The sequence below is a fragment of the Taeniopygia guttata genome, chromosome Z, assembly GCF_048771995.1.
Source record: "Taeniopygia guttata chromosome Z, bTaeGut7.mat, whole genome shotgun sequence".
NCBI lineage: Eukaryota > Metazoa > Chordata > Aves > Passeriformes > Estrildidae > Taeniopygia > Taeniopygia guttata.
This window is the reverse complement of record NC_133063.1, coordinates 40,725,817-40,742,927: the sequence shown is the minus strand read 5'-3', so window position 1 is coordinate 40,742,927 and position 17,111 is coordinate 40,725,817. Positions and strand designations below refer to the sequence as shown.

Here is a 17,111-nt window from a genome sequence, read left to right as displayed (position 1 = left end):
GACCTGCTCTTTAGCACAGGGTCGACTGTAAATCTTGGGCTCTGGTCCCAACAGTCACCACAATTATGGAGTTATTTTGCCTGCTACGAAGAAAGTCAAGGCCTGTTTCCCCACCTCGTATGACTGGTAGAGCAAGGTGTTGCCCAGAGGATATTTTGGCACTTCCAGCAGTATGCTTAAGTATTCAAAAGCAACAGTTCAAAGAAAAATTTATTTGCATTGTCTTTCTTCCCTTTCCTGTTTTCTACAGGATGTTGCCATACTGTTGTTATGTTCTGTAAAACTCTCTGCTCATACTGCTCTGCAGAAAAGATTTATTTCACTGAATCTATCTTGAAGTTTTAAGATTGCTCAATTCTGGCCATATCAAGGCAAGTAAGTGACAGGTTTCCACAGATGCTACCCATGTACACACTCACAGTTTAGATACAGTAGTTAAGTCTTCTCAAGTGTAGTAACAAGAGAAAAACCCGCAGAGATATTTCTGCTTGCTTTATACAGTCCTGAAGTGTTTAGACTGATGCTTTACAGCACCTGTGAAATTGGGCAGTTTGGGGCCTTTATATGGAAAGCAGCACATGAAAGCTTTGGAAGCATCAACCAGCCACTCCTCTCCATAGCAGCTCACCTGACATGATTGCTGGGACTCATATGCAATGATACAAAATTTCCCATGGATTCAAACCTTGCTTCTTTACTACCCTGGCCATCTGAATCATGGCGATTACCACACAGGGAGGATGTTGCCTTTCATCCCAAATTTAATGGATGTAAATGGAATGAGTATCCAGATCTGTTGTGTCATATCTGTTTCATCATCAGTAGCCATACTACTTTTTTCCTTTTTTTTTGCCCGCTCTTTCCCATCTAATTGGGGAGCATTGAAAGCAAAACCACAAAGTCCAATTGATTTTAAATTCATTCTTAGCAAAAGAAGGCTGAAATAAATAATGAAAAAAAGAAGAGCTGAGTCCTTACTGAGTGCAACGTCTGCTGAAACAGGACCACCTGCCTTCATCCTAAATTAACTCCTGCTTTCCCACCACTTCTTGCAAATTAGATATCAGACACCTTCTTGAATTTCCACAGATCTCCTGTTACTTTTTGTTAAGGAAAAAGCCCATTGATGCAGACAGCAGTTTTCTCCTCTGGCTAGATAACACAGGACAGAATGGTGACCCTCCACACAGCACAGCCCCAGCCTTGACAGGGAGCTGGTTCCCTGTACAATATTTTAACAGACTATCATACAAGGGAAAAAAAAAAAAAAAAAAAAAAAGACAGCTACCTTGTGAAATGAAAGCTCAATGATTTAAAAAGCAGCAGTGTGTGTGTGAGGGAAGAAAGGGGGCTGGGGGATGGGACGGACAATTTCACTTGTCAGGTCAGGGGTAACAAAAAATTATCCTGATCCAATAGACCATGTGAAAGGATATTACTAGGTATGAAAAAATTCTTTTGGGGGACAGAATGTATTTTTTCTGCCCTTTCTCTAAAGGCCTGTTATTTTTCTGTTCTTTGCTTGCATCTGTTAAATGCTGGAATGTCTGCAGGGACATTTTTAAAAGCTGCACAATGTCAATTAAATTTGCCGAGCAGTATATCTTTTTGGAGTGCATGTGACCTTTTCTGTTTGTCATTTCCTGGGCATCACACCAAGTGATCCTCTTAGGATGCTGGCTTTGTGGAGCAGGCTCACAGCAGCAGTACTGCAGGAACTGCAGGTTTCTGGGACCGCTGCCAACCTCCGGATAATTGCCATCAGCAGGAAAGAGCTAGAAAAGCTTGGCTGAGTCCATCTTTTACAGATAGATTGACCCCTTTCTGCCACTGCAGAATCACAGTCAGAGAGAAACACATATCCAAAAAGAGAGAGAAGGGAGGGGAAGGAGGGGAAGAGAGGAATGATTACAGCAGGAAGTCTACATCTGATCTGAACAAGAGAGATTTGGAGGTTAAGCTCGCTGTTTTGCCTTCACCAATATTTATAATATCTTCTGTTTTAAGACAGACAAATCTGAGAATGAGGTTTAAATGCTGATCTCTGTTACAATAAAACTGGTGCTTTTGTGAGACCAGAGTCAGAGTTCTGAGAGAGGGGAGGGAAGGGAAGGGTGGGAATTCAATACCTTCATGTGATACATCTGCTGGGAAATAACAATTTGAACATATGAACATATATGCAGCAATCCAAAGGCAGACAATAGATGCATGCTGAAAGCCACTGCAGATGCTAGATAAGGGGATGGAGGATGGTAAAAGGAAGGAGGAAGGAGGCTGTGTGCCCACAGCTCAGTAGCTAAGATGAGATGTTTCAAAAAAGAGCAAGAACCACAATTTCACTTTATGAGAGCTGGGAATGGAAAGCAGTATCCATAATATCCCCATGTCAAGCAAGTGGCTGAGTGGGGTAAATGGTGCTGACATGGCCAGGAGGTGATTTCAGCAACGAAGTTTTAAGATGCACCATCTCCTCCATGTGCTTGTGTCCCTCAGTTTCCTGCAGGGTTCAGATTCAGTGCTGCTTGTAAACACCTGCAGTGACTGTAGCACAGGAGCCCAAAATCTCTGTGTGGGAATTTCCAGGTGGATGCTGGGATCCCCACTCTGAGCCAGAGATGCATCCCCCTGGCACTTTTCAGTTGAGGTGGGATGGGTAATGGTCAAAGTCTGACTAAAATACCAAATCTGCCCGAGGCAATCCCAAACTGTAAGATGCAAATTCTCTTTCCACTCCGTAATGGAAAGAGGTGAGTGGGTTACAGGGGTAAGCAGTTGTCCCTCTGCAGTTGTGTGACCTTCTAGATATGGGCACAACAATTCTGCTGCCTCTCTCCTCTCCTGGAGGAAAATCCTTCCATCACTCATGAAACTGCAGCTGTCATGCATCAAAGAGCAATTCTGAGCCACGAAAATGTGTAAAAATATGCATGACCTCTGGAAATCAAGATCTTTATGGAAAATAAAGCTTCTGAGACAGAATCTCTCTACTGTGTTTAGATCAGCGCAGTATCATATTAATATTAAGATGTTTGATGCTAAAGACATAACACCCAAGTCCATTCTCTAGCATGTCTTCTTTTTATCTTTCCTCATCCATGATCTATCTCTTAGTTGCCAACATAAATAATACTCAGGTTACAGTAATGCCCTGTGGCTCCAAACTGGGGGAACTTCAGTGCACAAGGTGCTGAGAAAACATGTATGGAGGCATAATCCTGTCAAATATTATCCAGGTCATATGATCTGTAACTATATTCCTCCCTGTAGAGAACATTCAGCTTGACAAATGCTTGGCCTGTTTCTCTGTGCGACACTGAATGTCAGTGAGTGACATCTCACAGATGATACTTTGTTGGTAAAGCAGGTGCTGGTGGCAAGAACTATATTTAGAGAGCAGAGGTCTAAAAATGGGTCAGTCATTTCCAGATCAGATTTGAGTCTTTCATAAGACCTTTCCTCTTTTCTTTCCCTGCTCACAAACTCTCACCAGAATGAGAAAGGCAAGGGGTGCTTCCCAGACCCCTAGCAGAAGAGCCATGGGATCTGGGATAGAGAGCCAGAAAGGGAGATCTGCAAGTCAGAGGAGGTTCCAGATCCATCCATTGCAGGCTGATCTTTTTTTTACATAAAATAAGGCAAACCCTGTAGCCATGTAACATCATCACTGCAGCAGTTTCTATTTGTCACAGCCCCAGAGTTACAGTGGTGAAGAGCAGGTGAACACATCACCATAAGCTGAGCAATACTGTGCATTTCTGGCATGTCACCTCCTCTGTGCCAACACTGCATACACGGACCCAGTCCTGAGGAAAATTTGAGAGAACCTCTCCTGGACTGGAAAGAGGAAGCACACGTGTGCAGGGCTCTCTTCAGGACAACTGGATTACCCTGGGTAGATTCTCTGTTTGCTCTTGCCCTGATGCATTTTCTCTCCTAAGCACCCAAAGCTGAAGAAGCAGTTTGCTGTTCCAGGGAACAAGGATGTTTCTGAAAGACAAAGGGAAATTTGCATCTGTCCAAATGACGTCCAGACACCAGCACACTATCTGCAATGTTTGGGATTTGATGACTGACCTTAAAAATGCACTTTTTTTATGAAGGTCTTTCCAGCTATTACAGTCCAACACCATGCTCAGAGTTTAAGTGTGGGTTTACTCAGAGAATATGCTAGAAAAGGCAGAAAAGCACTGCAGGCATTTCAGTTCCTGCTCAGCATGAATTCTTCCTGGAAGTAGGCTCCATTTGATCCACCTGTGGATATGTGCTGGGTGCAAGGAAAGGTGATGAGATACTGTTCTGCTGGCCTGAAAAACAGTGCTTTTTGCCCAAGTTAAATTAAAAAACATTGCCAGACCTCAGCTTGTAATATGCTATTCAATTTCACTTTCCACATGCTGCTTAGAATAATCCTAGTCTGAGTGTGGTCCATGGCAAAAATGAGAGAGCAAATTCTAACCTTTTGCCTGAAAACCCATTTGTTCATTCCTCAGAAACCAAACAAGAGTGTTTTCAATGATATATGTTTTTAAGGAATTACATTGTGCTTGCAGAACCTGTCAGCATTAACAAAGTCACCCCTCCTGTGAGCAACATACAGAAAGAACGGCTCTATATTTCATTTTGTTTCCATTTGCTACCTCCATTTACAGTTGAGGCTTATAAGTGATTTGAATAGTCTCTCTGAAATCAGGAGGACAGCTCACAGGCTTAAAGGGAGGCACGTGGTAGAGGGCTTTACCAAATCACCCTCCAACACCAGATGCTGGAAGACAGTGTTGGTAGCTGTTGGCAGCTGACCTGAAGAAGTTAAGCCTAGCAGTGAATGGAGCCTCCAGGCCCTGCAGTTCAACTTCCTTTCCTCTCTTTAGCACAAAATATTTTAACTGAGACCAGCAGCTTTTCCCCAGCCAACAAAAATAAAGACATTTGCAGCACAGCAAAGTGCAGCATGCCTGCCTTACTCCAGGCTGCTCTGTCAGGGAATCAGAGGGATGGATGGGTGGCTGATGAACAGCAATTGAAAGGTGGGCACAGAGGCAATAGCACAATGGCTGAGGACAGACCCAGAGCAATGAGACATCCACGAGAACCATTGCAACTGTCAACCATGGGGAATGTAATTCGTTTTCAGCAAATGCAGCCTAGCTCCTTAAAATAAACTAAAGAAAAGCAAATACCTCAGCTCTGTTAACTACCTGGCCAGTGAAGGCTGACTTTGAACCAGATATATAATGCTGATATAAACCCCACAGCTCAGGCAAGATCTACTGGATGGGTTTGATCAAAGACCAGTGCATCTTTAGGAATGTGAGTCAACTGGAAAGAGATATTTTCATTCTGTGGTGCTGTAGGAGCAAAAGTCCCCTCTGTCTGTCTTCCCTTTGCCCCCTCCAATCCTTGGATATATTATTGACACTTTTTTTCCATCTCAATTTATTTGTGTGTCTTAAAGGATTCCTGCTGTAGACTCCTAAACTGTGGGGAGAAATTAGAGAGGGAATGCCAGCAGATCAGAACACAAAGCCAAGCCACTTGCAAACTTGCCCATCAACTAACTCCTCTCAGAAAACTTCCTTTATCAGTGGAACCTCACCCATTAAAGCCCTTCTAAAATGAATGCAGTTGGCACTGTATTTTGTTTGTGCTAATACATTTAGGCTATTCCAGGCCAATAAAGAGGAAAAAAAAAACCCCTTAGAGCCCTTTGGAGAACATGATCCTGTTGGAGTTCCCTTAATGTTGTAAAGGGGGACTCAGGAAACAGGGACTCAATTTAGAGACACTTGGGGTACACTCTTCTGCAGCAGATGACTCTGTCAGACAGTCCACATCCGAGACAATGAAAAGTAATCAGGATTATTTGATTTTAAAAATTATTTATGAGAAAAATACACCCATCTCCACCACCTCTACAATTCTGTGTCATGTTTCTCTCTGCAGAACCATCCAGAGAAGCACCACCAACCAACCCCATAGCCCTTCCTGCTCTGGTCCTCCTCCTGGGCTGGGTGTCAAACGCAACACTCTCCCAAGACAGTGTCTGCTGACACATTCAGTCTACCTAAAATGCTGCTTGGGAGGACCCAGTGATTCTGCTTTAGTGCCCTTTTTGCATCTAATTCCCCATAACCACTGGCAAAGATCCACCAGTACTATCAGTCTGCTTACATAGTAGCCTCTGGAATTCAGAACCCTTTTTTTTCACCCAAATTCCTCCTAGTGCTCATGCTGTCACTATCTGTCTCACCAAAATAAGGCAATTAAGGATCATCCTATTGTTTTTACTATCTTACTGGCCCCTTCCACATTTTTGCCTTTTCTTAAATTTTCTCGTTATCTCAAGTCTAAAATGAGAAAGCTTTGGAATCCTCATAAACACTAAAAAATAAGACTAAAACCATCTTTGTAGTCCCAGAGCTGAGGCACCCAGTGTCACCAGTCACTTTGCTAGAGCTACACAAGTAGATACATCTCCCTTTTCAATACTGGCTCCCTTTGTGCAACAGGTTGACCCAGGTTTTGGCTCAAAATATGTGTATGAGTGAGCAGAGCATCTCTCATGGGCTTGAATTCTGTACATTTCTAGGCAGAGGTCAATGGATGTCCAGGATTATTCAATGCTGTGTCAGGTTGTATCTATTGTATTTTCTTTTTATAAGTTATGGTGGTGCAAGAGTTGTTCCTGGATAAGGAAAAAAAACCAATTTCTTATTTGCATTTTTCCCAGTTGAGGGAAATTTAGGGAATAGGAGAGGACGTGCTCTCCCTGTGTAACTCAGGCCATATTCATCTTCATCCTGGGTGAGGTGTGAAATACAAGAGGGATGTGAAATGGCCAGAAATAAGGAGGTAAGAACAAAAAAAAAAAAAGCTAGGTTGACACAGAAATCAGGTTTCAGATGTGAAAAATTGTAAAGGACACGGATGATTAATTATATCACAACCTTCTATTACTATATCTATCTTCCTATTATCTCTCCTTCTTCTCACATCACCACAGGAGTCTGATGCCAACATCAGAACATTGTCACAGCTCTGTACCCACCACAGTTATTCATAACTCTGACTGAAACTGTGAGAAGATCTGTGGGTACTCTGAAAAATTTTGGAGTGTTTACATAAAGTTTCATGGTTACAAGAAAACCAGAAAAAAAAAGCAAGTCATCTGTGATTTTGCAGCATAAGTCACACATGAAATACCCTATTGTCTCATCTGTTTGGGGGTCTCTTTCTATGTCGTTTAAATAAGACAAAAATAAATGTGTTACCATTTTATTCCTTCTTTTCAATGGAATCTGGCTGACAGAGGACTGTGTTAATTTCCAGAATACTGAAATATTTTTCTTACTCATCCTAGGCTAAGCATGAAGATCTTACCTTCTTATTCTCAGATACTCAGGTACCTCCTTTTCTCACAGAATAAACAAACAAACAAAAAACCTACCTGTTCCCTCTCTCCCCTTCAAATTTCTCTTCAAGTTAGAAAAGACAAATAAGGACCTACTGCAAAAGATGGAAATAAATTATAGCCAGAATAGCAAAAGCAAAATATTTCTCCTCTAAACATGTTGCTTTTTCCTCTGTATTTCTTGGCAGCCTAACTCTCTGAAAACACCCACCTGAATTCTCTGTGCTCAACAGAGCAGCCTAAGGATAAACCCTCCAGTAAATCCTATGTGACTGAAGATATAGGAGCCTGCCTGTGAGTAAAGACATTTTAAATATGATTGCTATACCTGTAAGTAACCAAAGAGCCCTTTTGGAGCAAATAATTTCCTTGGAAACATCTGAGTCCAATCATCCAAGCCTGGGAGCCCAAATTTATGTAATACCACTGCTTGCCTCTCCTCATTGTCCACCCCCTGCCTCAAAAGAAAAGAGTTTACCCTGTCCATCTATCATTTAAATGGTAATGAGCTAAATGAATTCCACCTCACTTCTGAGCTTCAGAGTAAGCTTGGGTTTATTTATTCGTATAAAGGCACAAGAATCCATTTGACATTGCTGAACATGTCCCAGATTTATGGAAAATAAAACTGTACTAATCTTGCGCGTTTATTAGCTTTTCTATCAGATGCCTCCATGAGTATTCAGAGATGTGAATTTGCCCTGCAGTTCTGTTCTGACTGGAACAGCATCTCCTGAAATGTAAATGTTATCTTAAGGTCATATGCTGATGAAAACCCCTGTTTTGCCAAAGTCTAATTTCTTGGTCACTTGACAAAGCAGCTGCTGTTCAGTTATATGGCACAAAGAACGCTATTAAAGATGGATAAGTTACATGTTTGATTTAGCATATATTATACAGCTTCTAAAGATAAAAAATTTACAATGTATGATTATTTTTCCTGATTTAGCTCAGCAAATAAATGACCTCTCACAAATATGTGTAGAGGAATGATAATTCTAAGTGAATTTGTTAATCTACACATTATGTAGCCCTCCAAGGGCTTCTGTGACTGCATTTTAAAGGATCAACACTAATATCCTAATGTGTGATATAATTTATTTGACAAATCACAGATTGTTATTGAGACAAATTCCTGATTTGAAGGAGAACACAGAGATTAGACAGTTGTAAATGTTATGTGACAATAAGCTCTGCAGCTGATGTACATTAGGAAAATAAAAATTGCAAGGTTTAGGTAATCAACAGCTAGTGTCAGCTGGTACTGTACCACATCAGTGTCTCCAAGGTTGGTAAAGAATTTTTTTTAACCATCTGATAGTTATCTTGCATTGGTCAATGTCAGGAGGATAATACTGGAGGCTTCTGCTCCTGCTTTAGCGAACCAGGACAAACACTCACTTGTGAGAGCAGGGAACATGCCGAGTGGGTCCAGAAAGACTATGTGACATGTTTTTGGAGGTGGTGATATCATTCCCCGCCCTTTTAGTGTGTGAGAAAGGGTTGACAGGGAAATCATTCTAGAGGGATGTGAGGTTTGGGTTACACAAAGCTCCATGTCCAGGAAGAGCTGGAGCATTCGAGCTGTAGCAGGGTTTGGTCTCCACGTTTGAGCTCTGAGAAATCAGTTTTAGGAGCAGAGATGTGTCTGGGAGCTCAGTGTCAGGTGATGGGTGGAGAAGGAATGTTGCCTGCCCAGTGTTTGACTTTCATCTCACAAGGGAAAATATCAAATATCCTCAGAAAAATATCAACAGTGTTTCCTCTTGCCAAAAATTTGCTCTAGTGCAGGAATTCTTGGTCTTTTGCGACAAAAATTTTTTTTTAAATCCTGGAGACTGGAATTTCTCTGATCTCATCTCTTCTGTTTTCTTTTCCTGCCTTTTTAATTATGAAGTTCAGAGAGGTTCCACGTGACAAAGATAATTTAGCATTTCAAATGAGATTTTACTTTGCAGGACATCCAGCATTCATTTAAACATTAACCTTCTCACACCTGAGGTAGGAAAGTTATTCCAAAGACAAGCATGAGCAATAATGAAGCACTCACTGTCAGACAGGAAAATAACTCAGCAAAAATAAGATTCATCAGTATTCAAGTCAAAGAAGGATATGCTTTTTCTAAAAACTTATCTAGTAGACTGGCAGGGGATATCTTTCTCTTGATTACTGACAATTTTGATAGGTCACATCACAAACTTCAGTTTCCAGAGGAAGATCTGGGATCAGAAAAGCCTTCTGGGAATATTTTAAAGTGTAAGGGAAGCATCCTGTTTTTAGTGATTGCACCATTCATTTCAGGGATATGTGATATTCCCAATCAGCTGCAGATGAGGAAGAATTTCCCTTCTTTGGGACAAATAAGATTTTTTTACTAGGAATTGAGTGGAACTTGATCATTCCCCATTGCAGCAGGCCTTTGTCTCAGTACAGTCCTCCACCATAATTAGAACATACTGCACTTTGTGTCACTCTTATTATAAAATTTAATTCACATGCTGAGGTTTCCTGCTCTTGCAATTTGCTTCTTCGAAGTAGCTAACACACCTCCTTATGACACATAATTCTTGTGAAACTTATTGGGTCTGCTTAAAATAAGAAAGTAGGTAAATAATTAAATAAATAAATAAATAAGCAGGCTGGCATTCATTACTGAAATCGAGTAACAGCCCAGAAAAAAATTCAGCAATAAAACCTCCACATCATAAAGCATCAATATTTACATTAAAGCATGAGCTGAGAAAAGTTTTGGTAAAATAGCTTCCACTCCTGAAATGCATATCCTGATTGGCAAAAACACAGCAAGATTCCAGCCGAGCCAAAAGGGAAGCCCAGTGTACCTGCACAGAATTTTGTCCTTGCTTAATGTAATTTCTCTGTGGACAGAGCACATTCTGGAGCTACAAGCACAGAAAGGAGTGATCATCAAAAGAGCCTGGTAAAGCAGTGATGTTTATGTGCACTTACTCCATGTACAAAGGTTTTATGTGGTCCCAAAACATCCACTTAAAATCCAGCTGACATCCAGGTGTAAAAAGTGAAGGATAAGGCACTGCTCATCCTGACTGCTCAGACATCATCGCTCTGCCCCTCCTTTATTTACTCCCTGGTTCTGTTCTCATTGCTGTGTAGGGCTCTGCTCTTCCTCATCCCTAGGATGTGGGGACTTTAGGGCCAAAGGGATCATCTTGCTTAGAGCACCTATGCCACAGGTTATTAAGTTTCACTCAACTGTTCCTGAGATTGATTCCAGTAATTGATGTCCTGCAAAAATTCTCCTCTGAGAGAGAGATTCAGCCTTGATTTAAAGGAAGGGTGAAATAGAGAGCATGCTGCTTTCCCCAGCTGTTTGTTCCGGTTTATAATCTTCCTTACTCTAAATCATGCTGGTCCTTCGCTATCTTATGAAAGAACCCTCTTCTAAATGGGCTTTTTTCCCCACACAAATATTTCCCCAGTAGTCAAATTACCTCTCCATCTTCTCCTTGTCCATTTGAGTCTGAAAGGTGTCCCATCCTTGGGATTTTGTTCTGCTCTTGCGCTTTTCTGAGATTTCTTCTTTTTTTTAAGCATGCTTTTTTTTTTTTACATTCTTAATACAAAGCAAACTGGAATGCATGTGGAATTACCATTAGAATCACACTGAATTTGCACACAAGTGTAGGGTTGCAATAACATTCTATTGAATGGAGAATATGCATATAAGAAAGAACCATGACTTTTAACATTAAAAATCCTGGAGAACAGTATTTGCAGTGTTCATGGAGCACTTAGAACATGTAACTATTATAGATTTATAGATGTGGGTGCATATTGGATCTGCAGGCTAATAGCCATAGTAGTAGGAACATTTTTTTTTTCCTGTATTAGTGAAGACTGTGCCTTCAGGTAGATTTAGCTGATTAAGCCAGCAAGAGAAAAAGAGACGGGCAAAACTCAGAAGCTGGATGTGTCAAAAACATGGAATTAATCAGGGTCTTGCATAAGCATGCAGAGTGGGATAACCAATGAGAGGCAGACTTCTTTGATTTATCTAGATACAGAATAATATTCATTTCTTAGTGGAGTCCTCCTGCCCTGAACTCGTGGTCAGAGAGAGGTTCCTGTCTGCTCCAAGATCTTTGCTGACAACTTGACCTCTGGATCACAGGTAAAAGTTCCAAATAGGCTCAGCTCCTTAGCATCACCTAATGCAGTGACTTTAATTCTTTGTGCACTGCATAATCTGCATCTTCCAAGTAATACCATTCATTCTTACCCATTTAAGAATTCAACACACCATGCTTATATCATGCTCCTGGCTCACTGACTACATCATTTAGTCAAGATTTTAATTAAAATACTTCCACAGTGTATTGGTGTGAAGGCATAATAACTTTGGCTTGAGCTTCCTAATTCTCATTTCCCAGTTTTTGTCCAGGACACAACAGGCTTCACACATCAGAGCAGTACTCCTGATGGAGGGCTGGAAGGTACCCTCACACCAAGGTCAGCCACCTCAGCTGGGATATTCCTCCTGCCATCATACCAATCACCCCCCTCCATTCAGAGATCTCTACATGCCCTAGAAAAATGTGGAATGCTGAGAGTATCAGCAAGGCATGGATCTCAGGCTGAGTTACTCACCCACCATGACCTGTCCCATACAGGCATCCCTCACATTCCTTGCCTGCAGGAAGGTTGCCCCTTTCCCACATATGAAATTTCATTACTGTTTGATAGTAACAGAATCTGAATTCTGCATTCCTGCATGGACTGCATTGCCTTTGGCTCTGTTAAAACAAGTTTTGCCCAAATAAGCTGAACCTCACCAGTGATCTCCCTTCTGTGAACCCTGCAGTTATTTATACTTCTACCAATCTTCATCAGCTGCATGTTCTGTCAGCAGTGACTTTAAATCTAATCCTGGATTACTAATGAAAACATCCCATAGCCCCTAGCTCAGGTATGGTTCTGTGGAGACACTGCTCAGAATGCCCCTGGCTGATGATGATTTGTCTGAATTTTCAGACCTTCTCTTTATCCTTTTGTTTATATCACCCTACAAGGCTTTTCCTTCTCCTTGTCTTCCAATGCCATTTCCTTTGCAAACTAAAACAATGATATTCAGAAATGTTCTTTACTACAACAGCTTGCTGGCAGCTCTGCTAGGAGCAGTAAGTTCTTATCCATGGGAAAGCACATGATTATGCTGAGCCACAAGTAAATTGAAAGGCCATTTCCTATTTTCTGACATAAATGCACATAGATGTATAAGCTCATTCATAAAACCTTGTCAGTTCCTTTTACAGGTTTTGGACCTATACTGCAGATAGGTTTGGGGATTATGTTTGTTTTAATATTTGTTCTTAAACAAATGGATTAGTCCCGTCTCGGTGTTTTGCTTTGCAAGTGTGGTGTTAAACACATTCAAAATGTTTCAGTCAAGTAAAGATTTACTTTGTCCAAAAAACACCCCAAACCACAGAACTATAGAAACAGCTAAGCACTGTAGCCATTCCCCATATAGGGTGTTAGGATTTTACTATAAACCTAAGCTGTTTAATATAGTCTGGGTTTATGCAGTAGGTCATGGTGGTTAATGCTTAGTGATCTGAAACAAGAATGGAAGAAAATTATAATAGAAAGCTTGGTTTGAAAAAAATAACTCTTCATAGATGACTATAAGGGGGATGATTAGACTAGTGGTGTGTACCACATATTTTGGCTAAGCTGAAATGCTTTGAAAGCCTTTCAGTTGATATAAGCATGATCATCTGAGCAGGACTTTTTAGCTCAAAACACTCCTAATGTTGAACTCTTGGCATGAAGTGGTGACAGCTGCAGAAGGCAGAGGGGGAGAAGGCAGCAGTGCTGTGCCTTTGTTATGGAGAGCAGCAGAATAAGGAAGGCAGAATTGCCTACATCAGTATTGTGTGACTTGTGGGGGGGCCATGACAGCATGATCCAGCTCAGAGCACAAGCCCCCAGCACTGCCACCCCTCTGTGTGCACACAGACATGACACGCTGCCAGATTCCAGCACTTCACAGGCTCACACTGTATCCAAAACTGGAAGGGACCCTCGCATTTTTTACCCTGTCCACAACCAGAGTCATGTCTCCACCATGCCAGTACCTCAGCCTTGTGAACTTAAAGCCCCAAAGCCCAGTGAATTTGGTGATGAGTGCAAATTCATTAACCCCAGGGCACTAACTAGCCAAGATGCCAGTGATGGCTCCAGAGGCAGTTTGGTTTCTCCCTATAGAGGAGAGCCCAAAGAGCCCATATATATATAGCTCCTAGAAAATAATGCACCAGGTTTTACTTGTTCATAAAGGGCATTTGGCCATATCAGTTGTCCTCCAGGCAGCCTATCAAGCATTCTCTCAAGTCACTCACTAGAAGTAACTGTCTTACAGACACCACCAACAGCTTGATTATGGAAGAGAACCCAAATCACCCTCACTATGTGAAATGCAGAGGAGAAAACAATGTGGCATGCCTAGACAACAATCATGGGCCCACCTCTCATCATGTCATGCCTCTATGTACCTCTGAATAACCCAGTGTTCCTGTGCAGTGGCCAGGGGGCAGCCAGTTCCCAAATACTGCCTTGAGCCCCGGCTCCTTGGGGCCCTCCAGAAGGTCCACCAGTGGGAAACAGGCTGAATGGCAATAATGGGACCAGCCTCACCAGGTGGCTCAAGGGTTGGGTTTAGCTGGGGTGAACACCAGCCAGCTCTCACTCTAACTGGTGAGTTGGGAAAGGCTAAAAAGAAGAAACTTGTGAACAAAATGCAAAAAATGTGGCAAAAACAACAAATGTAAAATACCTTTTTAGTTTATTTCAGATCAAATTCACTACCAAAGAAACAATGTTTTCATATTCCACTCCCATCCTCATGCAGACTTTTCCTTGGACTGTCTTCTGATGAGAGGAGCACCTCAGGGGAAAACACCTGAGAAAGTGGAAGAATTACTTCTGACTCCATCCTCTGCCCTGGCAGTTATGTGTTAAATTCTTTCCTAGCACAGCAGAACTGGTTTTAAAAGATTTCTCAAACCAAAAAAAAAAAAAAAAAAAAAAAATTAAAGACATTATTTTTAACAACAGTGCCTGCTCATCACAGCTCGTTCAAAGGTGAATTTTGTCTGAGCCTTGGATCACATAACAGGGAGGTGCATGATTTTGAATAATAATCTTAGTTAATGGTCTAACACCGAATGTGTAGACCTGAGATAACACCTCAGGAACCTGCCTTTTTTGTGGTATTGATTCACATTTAGTCCCACAAGCGTCTGGTTTTTTTTTGTTTGTTTGTTTGTGGGTTTTTTGGGGTTTTTTTTTGTTTGTTTGTTTTGTTTGGTTTGGTTTTCTTTATTACAAGCCTTGTAATGCCCTTGGCACAAGTATGAGCTGGTTTCCCTTCTCTGGTTTGTCATGAGGCCTCCCTCCACTCAACAGATCACTTGTACAGCTGTTATTAAAAAGCAACACCCTAATCAGTGGTGACAACACAGCTCTCACATCCTTCATATCCTCTTTCCACCTTCTTTCTCTGACAGCATTTGACTGCATCAAAAGCCCAAGTTTTAGTGACATAATCTCCCCTCTCATTTAATATTTTAGTACAAGAACAGCTTTGCTTTTATAAAGACATGGTTTAGTCCTCAAGTCATTGAGGAATATCACTGGCATCTCAAATGCAACATCCCACCTCCAAGCCAGCAGCAACTGGCTGGAGAGGCTGTTAGCCCATCATATGTTCCTTGACGTTCTGGACTCACACTCTCAGGGGAACCCATTAGCATTCACACTCTCGGGCAGTCCTCTACTCCCCTGTTAATAATTACGTAGGGAGGGGGTAATTAAAACAGGTTCTGAGGCTATGAAGAACTTCTGTCCTCCTCCACTACTTGCAGAGCCAAATGAGAACTTTAATGCACAGTTGGAGACAACTCCTGAAGGATTTTGCACCTTTGTCATGTTCTTGTTGTCATTAAGCATGATCTAATTCTCCACTTCAATTAATTAACTTGAACAGAGGCAAATTTTGAAATGTGACTGCAACACAGAATAAGTAAAATTTCCCTTGATAGCTGATGCTCTGTCACTATAAAATGGATAATTCATGGGGATGGACGAGAATGTGGGAACTAGGGACTGGTTAGTACAGGTTTCCTATGGAATTCCATCCAAATTACTGAATCTCTGCATCTTGATTTTGTCACAGAAAAAAAAGATTCCTTTCATCCAGCTATCAATCAGAGAGATCTTGAGTAGAGAGGTGCTCTCTGCCCAGTGCATTTGTCCTGTGCTGCAAACATCCAACAACAGTACAAGGATAGCCACCTCCACCACGGAGCCCTGTTGGCTGAGTAAAGCAGGGAAGCCTGTGAGCTAAAGAGCTGTGTGAGATGCATTTCAGTACAACTCACCAGTGGTAGCCTGAGAGCTACCATGGCTCTGCTCATCCCTGCTGATGGCCTCTTGACACTCCTGGTAATCAACCCAGAAGTCAGGATTAGCAGCGCACCAGCCTTGCTGCAAAAACTATGTGGGAAGTCCCACGACACTTAGGAAGAGCTGATTCAAATTCAAGCTTCAACACCTTCATAGCCTGTCCTAAATCAGAACTGAGATTACTTAAACATTCCCTTAAAAGATTCCAGAGACTGGAAATCTTAGTCCTGTCTCCCTTAAAAGCTGTCATTCAATTTGACTTAGGGGGGAATTATAAAAAAATAAAAGAGCAGATGAAGCGACTGAAAATAAATTTGCTCCCCATTTTTCCAAATTTGATCTTTTTTTAACTAAACCCTATATTATTCATGTGCTGTATATTTTATTGTGGTTAGTTTCAAAGTTGTTGGAAATCACAGATCAGTCCCTCAACCACAATGTCTTTATTATGCATACATAAATCATGCATGGAAGGGCTCTGACAGTTGACAACGATGTAAACTCTCAGGAAGCAAAGCCCCTAAGCCATGTAAAAAATGTATGCCATTGAAAAAAGAAGCATGTCATCTTTATTTCCTTTTCATGGACATTTTTGTCTTGTCATTATCAAGGAAGATTTTTTCCCCTGTACTTCTGTCTAAATGTAGTTAACTCTGAGGTAATTTGCAATGGTATTTCAATGACACAAATGGAGAACCCTTCCCCACATCTGTCTGCATCTTCAAGAATGAGCATGTTGTAATTATATAGTTACAGTTTCATTAACATCTCTAATGTACCCAATATGATTCAAAGGCTTTTGGTGAAATGCAGAAGTTCACTGAATTGTCAGGAGCATTTGGGTGCTATAGTACTCATGTAAATTATATTAGAGTTAGGGTTTTTTAAAATCATGGGTCCACTGCAAGAATCAATAAGATTGTTGTGGAGCTTTTGTGAGCAGGAAAAAAAAAAAACATAACACAAAAAACCCAAGGATTTCCTATTGTGTTATAGCTGAAAAGTAGAAAAAAGTGCTAAGAAGGGAAAATATTAAGCTAAGAGAGAAAGAGAGAGAGAAAGAGAGAAAAGGAGAGAAAGGAAAGAAAGCAAGGAAAGGAAGGAAGGAAGGAAGGAAGGGAGGGAGGGAGGGAGGGAGGGAGGGAGGGAGGGAGGGAGGGAGGGAGGGAGGGAGGGAGGGAGGGAGGGAGGGAGGGAGGGAGGGAGGGAGGGAGGGAGGGAGGAAAGGAGGAAAGGAGGAAAGGAGGAAAGGAGG

General features: G+C 41.5%; 1 protein-coding gene across 1 annotated transcript in view; it reads left to right on the top strand.

Annotated features, from left to right (window-relative positions):
* The window catches only part of LOC121468089 (urea transporter 2), a 293,033-nt gene that overhangs the window by 164,268 nt on the left and 111,654 nt on the right, over positions 1–17,111 (top strand). Inside the window, exon 2 of the mRNA XM_041711042.2 lies at positions 7,600–7,705. The gene's annotated coding sequence lies outside the window, so the exon portion shown is untranslated. The remainder of the gene's footprint in view (positions 1–7,599; positions 7,706–17,111) is intronic.